This window comes from Hordeum vulgare, chromosome 7H, assembly GCF_904849725.1.
Source record: "Hordeum vulgare subsp. vulgare chromosome 7H, MorexV3_pseudomolecules_assembly, whole genome shotgun sequence".
Classification (NCBI taxonomy): domain Eukaryota; kingdom Viridiplantae; phylum Streptophyta; class Magnoliopsida; order Poales; family Poaceae; genus Hordeum; species Hordeum vulgare.
In genome coordinates, this window is record NC_058524.1 from 410,589,978 (window position 1) to 410,597,749 (window position 7,772).

The following is a 7,772-nucleotide window of genomic DNA, read 5'->3' on the forward strand; positions in this document are numbered from 1 at the left end:
ATATGTGAAGCCATCACTTCCCATAAGATCATTACATGATCTTTCATGCTTATGTTCTTTCATCATTCTTTTCTTTCAGATCATGGCATGAGGCAAGGCCCTTAACTAAAACACTCTTTATTATGTGACTCACGAGCTCGAATACAACGGGGATGACACAAAGCAAAACTCAAGCCTAAAACACTAAGAACTTTATTCTACTAGAGAAAGATAAAACCAAAAAGGATCAAACTAAGAAAAGGTAAAGGCAAAAGATGTGATGATGATACGATACCGAGGCAAATCCCCCAAGCTTGGCACAAGCCAAGGGGATTGCCCATACCCGTGCTTAGTTGTCTTCCTTCGGAGGTGATGGTGGTGGAGTTGTTGCAACCTGGGTTTGATCCTCTATCTTTCAAGGCATAGGTGCTCCATCATGGAAAGATGATCGAGTCTCCGGAATCCTCATATCTGCAGCCAACCGTATTGATTTAAATCTATACTCATACTCACAGTTTTGGTTCTGCAGGTCATAGATCTAGGCTTGGAAGTGATCAATTCTGTCATAGAGCCTGGAGAGGTGCTTCCTGATGTCATTGGCATCGATCTTGTGCTTGTTGGTGAACTCCGTGATCATCATCTGGTTGGCGTTGAGTCCATGTTCCACCATCCCTTGGCACTTGAAGACTTGCTGCTCCATTGCTTCGAGACTCGCCTCCACGTTCCGGTCTTCTTGGGCCCTCAACATCACGGATGTGCAGCACCCCCTCACGCATCTCGATAGATTGAGGGTGTTGCAGCACTCCCGTGAGGTAGGGATTGATGACCTTCTCGAAGAACTTGTCCTTTAGAGCTTTTGGGGACGCCATAGCGATCTAGATCTGTCTGCACAACAACTAGAAACGAAAACAAAGGAAAATTTGCGTGATACGAGGGTCAGACCTTTCGGGAGAATATATAATGAATTTTTCCCGGCCAAAAGGAGTACTCCGCAAGAAAACGGAGTCCGGGAGGCACACGAGGTGGTCACAAGCCCCCAGGCGCGACCAGGGGGTGGCCCGCGCCTCGTAGCTTGTCGCCTCCTTGTGCGCTTTCCGGACTACTTTAAATTTTTCTAATTTTCTAAAAATTCCTACTGGAAAAGTTTTGGAGTCGGTTTACTTACCGAATCACATACCTCTTCATTTTCATAGTCTGAAACAGGCTGATAAATATCCTTTATGTACTCCTCCGGAGTTATGGTATTGATAATACTGCTTTCAACATTTGTGGGAGTACCTGAGATATAATGCTTGATTCTTTGCCCATTTACCACTCTCGGAAAATTACCTTCCGTGTTGTTGATCTTGATGGCACCATAACGATATACTTCCTCAACAATGTAAGGACCTTCCCATTTAGAGAGAAGCTTGCGCGCAAAAAATCTTAAACGAGAATTATATAGCAAGACATAATCAACTACATTGAACTCACGTTTTTGTATCCTTTTATCATGCCACCTCTTAACCTGTTCTTTGAACAACTTGGCATTTTCATATGCCTGAGCTCTCAATTCATCAAGTGAGCTAATATCAAATAACCTCTTCTCATCAGCAAGTTTGAAATCAAAGTTGAGCTCTTTGATTGACCAATAAGCCTTTTGCTCTAGCTCGAGAGGTAAATGACATGCTTTACCGTAAACCATTTTGTACAGAGACATGCCCATGGAATTCCTATAAGCATTTCTATAAGCCAACAGTGCATCATCGAGCTTCTTAGACCAATTCTTTCTAGACCTATTAACAGTCTTTTGCAGAATTAGTTTAAGTTCCCTATTACTTAGCTCTACTTGACCAGTGGACTGAGGGTGATAGGGAGACGCAAATCTATGGTTGACATCATACTTAGCAAGCATTTTACGGAAAGCACCATGAATGGAATGTGAACCACCATCAGCCATTAGATATCTAGGGACTCCAAATCTAGGGAAAATAACTTCTTTAAGCATCCTGATAGAGGTGTTGTGATCAACACTACTGGTTGGGATAGCTTCTACACACTTAGTAACGTAATCAACAGCAACTAGGATATGAGTATACCCGTTGGATTTTGGAAAAGGTCCCATATAATCAAAACCCCAAACATCAAATGGTTCAATGACAAGTGAATAATTCATAGGCATCTCGTGACGTTTACTGACCTCCCCTAATAATAAAGCGCGGAGCGCTTCTGTCGTCCGTCACGGCGTTTTTGCAGAAAAGTCCTTGTCATTTCAGGTAATTAACCCGCAGTCCTTCCGTAAGTCGGGTCAAACCGTTTTTTACTTTTTATGAAAAACCCCATGTATTTAATCCGAACTAACCCGCGGTCCGCCCTCCTCCAGCGCCGCCGCTTCGACTCCGCGCTCCGCCCGTCCCCCACCTTCCGCGGCTTCTCCCCGGCCTCCTCGCTCGCCGCCATCCCGCGCCTCATCCTCCCGCGCTTCGCGGGCCGCCTCTGCCCACAGCGGCCCTTCCCCTCCCCGTCCTTCTCCTACCACCGCTGAGGCGCCGCCACGCTCACCCTCGCCTTCCTCAACTGGTCCCACTCCGACGCCAGCCCGCGCGCCGTCCTGCTCACCAAGGCCCCGCTCCGCCTCGCCGCGCTCTCCCTCGCCCGTGCCCGCGCGCTCCCCGCGCTCTTCAGCCTCCTCCGCGAGCACGCCCCGCTCGTCTCCACCGCCGCGCTCGACGAGGAGGGCCTCCCGCGGCAGGCCCTCACCGCCTTCCACCGCGCGCGCCAGCTCCGGTGCTCCCCGGACGCGCAGTGCTACAACACGTTGCTCGCCGCGCTATGCCGGAACGGCCGATTCAAGGATGCCAGGTACCTGCTCGACCAGATGGAGCGCCCCGGCGCGCGCTGCAAGCCTGACTCCTACACCTACACAGTGCTCATTTCCTGGTACTGCCGGATCGGGGCGGGGACCGGGTGCCGGAAGGCCGCCAGGAGAAGGATCTACGAGGCCGGCAGGCTATTCCGGAGGATGGGAGAGAAGGGGCTGGAGCCTGACGTTGTGACCTACAACTGCTATATCAATGGCCTGTCCAAGACGTACCGCGTGGAGCGTGCGGACGAGGTGTTTGACGAAATGGTGAAGAAGGGGTGCATGCCAAATAGGGTGACATACAACTCGTTTGTGAGGTATCATTATGTGTCCACTTTTGTGATATTAAGTGCGGGCATCTAAAGATGTAGAGTTTGCTTGCTTGCACTGTTCATAAACTTTATTAATGCAATTGTCACTGTGATGAAAGTGAGTTCCCAAATTATTTGAAATTTTTCTCTCTTGATTTGTTACATAATGATTCACACTCACTCGGGAATTAATTGGAACGGGAGGACAATATGTAGTTCTTTTGTACTGTTACTCATGCGTAGATTTAGAATAGGTTTATTGCTTCGAAATACTATCTTATTCTTCATAGTTCCTATGCATGTTGTTGTAACCCTGGTTATGCTGCTTTCAGAAGATGGTGGGAAAATTTAACAAGAAAACCATGGAGATGCAAATCCATTACCATCCCAAGAGTTGGGCAAAATAGTTAATGGGACTAAAAAGGTTTGACCTATCTACACTCAATAGTATTACAAACATTTCGTTCTCTGTTGATATGATGTTATAATCTAGCGATGCTTCTGTGCAAAATGCAGGTTCCTGCTACATTAGATGACTATAGAAAGCTTGTAGTTCCAGTAATTGAGGAGTATTATAGTACAGGAGATGTGGAACTGGCAGTTTCTGAGCTAAGGAGTCTTGGATCCGATCAGTTTCACAATTACTTTGTGAAAAAGCTCATATCCATGGCAATGGACCGCCATGATAAAGAAAAAGAAATGGCATCAATTCTATTGTCTGCCTTGTATGCTGATCTATTGGACTCCTCGAAGATGAGTGAAAGTTTTATGATGCTTCTAGAGTCAATAGAAGATCTATCTGTGGATATACCAGACGTTGTTGATGTCTTGGCTGTTTTTGTGGCACGTCCATTGTTGATGAAATATTGCCTCCCGTTTTTCTCACTCGGGCCAGAGCATTGCTTCCAGAATCTTCAAAAGGTATTGAAGTTCTGCAGGTTGCTGAGAAGAGTTACTTGTCAGCTCCTCACCATGCGGAGTTAGTTGAACGCAAGTGGGGCGGGAGCACACACTTTACTGTAGAAGAGGCGAAAAAGAGGATCCAGGATATTCTGAGAGAGTACATTGAGAGTGGTGATACAGATGAAGCCTTTAGGTGCATAAGGGAGCTGGGCCTTCCATTCTTCCATCACGAGGTTGTGAAATGTGCTCTCATCCTTGGTATGGAGAATTTGTCGTCGCAGCCATTAATCCTGAAGTTGTTGAAGGAATCAACGACGGGTTGTTTGATCAGTTCTAATCAAGTGTCGAAGGGTTTTTCTAGGGCTGCTGAGAGTGTTGATGACATGAGCCTTGATGTTCCTTTAGCCAAAACGCTTTTTGACAAGCTGCTTTCAGCAGCCATATCTGAAGGGTGGCTTGATGCTTCATTCTGTAAATCTGTTGCACCTGATGAAGATATGTGGAATGCAAGCAGTGAAAAGGTCAAGCGTTTCAAAGAAGAATCTGGTCACATAATTGAGGAGTATTTCCTCTCAGATGACGTCCCAGAACTTATTAGAAGCCCTCAAGAGCTTTCTGCCCCTGAATACAACGCCATGTTCCTCAAGAAGCTCATCACTCTTGCTATGGACAGGAAGAACAGCGAGAAGGAGATGGCTTCTGTACTTCTTTCTTCGCTCAGCTTGGAACTATTTTCCACAGGTGATATTATGAAGGGATTCATAATGCTTCTGCAGTCAGCAGAAGACACTGCCCTTGACATTGTGGGTGCTCCCCGGACGCGCAGTGCTACAACACGTTGCTCGCCGCGCTGTGCCGGAACGACCGGTTCAAGGATGCCAGGTTCCTGCTCGACCAGATGGAGCGCCCCGGCGCGCGCTGCAAGCCTGACTCCTACACCTACACAGTGCTCATTTCCTGGTACTGCCGGATCGGGGCGGGGACCGGGTGCCGGAAGGCCGCCAGGAGAAGGATCTACGAGGCCGGCAGGCTGTTCCGGAGGATGGGGGAGAAGGGGCTGGAGCCTGACGTTGTGACCTACAACTGCTATATCAATGGTCTGTGCAAGACGTACCGCGTTGAGCGTGCGCACGAGGTGTTTGACGAAATGGTGAAGAAGGGGTGCATGCCAAACAGGGTGACATACAACTCGTTTGTGAGGTATTATAGTGCGGTGAATAAGGTTGACAAGGCTATTGAGTGGATGAGGGTGGCGAGTGGATAATAAGGTGGCGAGTGGGCATGGGGTGGCGACATCAAGCACGTACACCAAATCTTCATACGTTTATAGAACTCCAGTTATTATCTCATGCTATCCATCCTTGAATTATATAACCTACATCCAGACATCATTTTGATAGTATGTAAGCATGGCTTATGTTGATTTTCAATCCTCTCAAATCTATAAGCGTGTTTTTTCAAGGAATGTTGTTAATGTGGCATACCATTTAAAAAAAAATGGGGATGCAGTAAAATGTGAAGAGATCTCAAATGCTGATTCTCGTAACCTATTGAATGTACTAAAGTTCAGAACATAGAGTATCGATAAAATGATGATGCAAAAGCAAACATATTGTTAATGCTTTGGCTTACCTTTCAAAGTATAACAATGTCCATTAATACATATGATAAGGAAACAAATAAACCGTTATTTCTTATGTAACTTCAGAAGATCTTGATTGGATGTTTCGAATAACTGAACAAGGAGAAGCTACTTTTGGCTCTACTTTCATGTGGTTCCGTAGCTTAGCACGGGCATTTTACTAGTATTACCTATTCCTTGACATTCGTCACAAGACAAGACAAACTTACAGGCATCCTTGAAGAGAGTGGGTCAATAGAAACCTGATTGCAATACCTTGTGTGCAGTTCTATCTCCCGCATGGTGTCCTCCGTAAGCTTCTGAGTGACACTTCTGTAGGATATGTCCCTGATCATGTTCAGGTACACAACGCCTAATAACACCATCTACTCCTTCCTTATAAAGGTGAGAATCATCCCAAAAGTAATGTCTCAAATCAAAGAAGAATTTCTTCTTTTATTGGTATGTGAAACTAGGTGGTATATATTTGGCAACAATATAATTTGCATAATCAGCATACCATGGTGTACTACATGAAGTATTGATGACATTCAATTGCTCATCAGGAAAGCTATCATCAGGAGGTTGTGGGTCATCAAGAACATTCTCCAACCTAGACAAGTTATCTGCCACGGGGTTCTCAGCACCCTTCCTATCAACAACATGCAAATCAAATTCTTGTAGCAAGAGAACCCATCTGATAAGTCTAGGTTTAGCATCTTTCTTTTCCATGAGGTACTTAATAGCGACATGATCAGTGTGAATAGTCACCTTGGAATCAAAAATGAAAGATCTGAACTTTTCACATGCAAACACGACTGCTAAAAATTCCTTTTCAGTAGTAGCATAGTTCCTTTGGGAATTGTCCAGAGTTCTACTAGCATAATGAATAACATTCAACTTCTTATCAACTCTTTGTCCTAGAACAGCACCAACAACATAATCACTAGCATCACACATGATTTCAAAAGGTAAGTTCCAATCAGGTGGTTGAACAATAGGCGCAGTTATCAAGGCCTTTTTAAGTATTTCGAAGGCTTCCTCACAATCATCGTCAAAAACAAAAGGAATATCCTTTTGCAAGAGATTGGTAAGAGGCCTATAAATCTTAGAAAAGTCCTTAATGAACCTTCTATAGAAACCAGCATGACCAAGGAAACTTCTTATACCTTTGATATCTGTAGGGCATGGCATTTTCTCGATCGCATCAACCTTAGACTTATCGACTTCAATACCTCTTTCAGAAATTTTATGTCCTAAGACGATGCCTTCATTAACCATAAAGTGGCACTTCTCCCAATTCAAGACAAGATTGGTATCTTTACATCTCTGCAAAACTCGATCAAGGTTGATGAGGCAATCATCAAAAGAAGACCCGTAAACGGAGAAGTCATCCATGAAAACCTCAATAATCTTTTCACAAAAGTCAGAGAATATAGCCATCATACATCTTTGAAAGGTAGCAGGTGCATTACATAAGCCAAAAGGCATACATCTATAAGCAAAGGTACCGAAAGGGCAGGTGAAAGTGGTTTTCTCCTGATCAGATTGTGCAACTCGTATTTGGGAGAAATCAGAATAACCATCTAGAAAGCAGAAGTGTGTGTATTTAGACAGTCTTTCTAGCATTTGGTCGATAAAACGCAAAGGGTAATGATCTTTCCTAGTGGCTTTATTCAATTTCCTAAAATCGTTCACCATCCTATAGCCAGTAATAATCCTCTGCAGGATCAATTCATCTTTCTCATTAGGGACAACGGTAATACCTCCCTTCTTAGGGACGCAATGCATCGGAGTCACCCAATCACTATGAGCAATAGGATAGATAATACCCGCTTCCAGGAGCTTTAGTATTTCTTTTCTAACTACCTCTTTCATCTTAGGATTTAATCTCCATTGATGATCGGCAACTCGTTTGGAATCGGGATCAGTTTAAATTTTGTGCTGGCATAGAGTGGGACAAATGCCCTTAAGATCGTCAAGACTATATCCAATAGCAGCACGGTGCTTCCTCAGAGTTTTTAATAACTTCTTTTCTTCATGCTCTGAAAGGCTAGCACTAATTATAACATGATATATCTCTTTTTCATCGAGATAAGTGATACGTCTCAAACGT

The 7,772-nt window shown here is 44.6% G+C and overlaps 2 pseudogenes; both read left to right on the forward strand.

Moving 5' to 3' along the window:
• Positions 1-2,299: 2,299 nt before the first annotated feature.
• On the forward strand, positions 2,300-5,432 carry LOC123408985 (annotated as a pseudogene).
• On the forward strand, positions 2,837-4,847 carry LOC123413460 (annotated as a pseudogene).
• Positions 5,433-7,772: the final 2,340 nt, after the last annotated feature.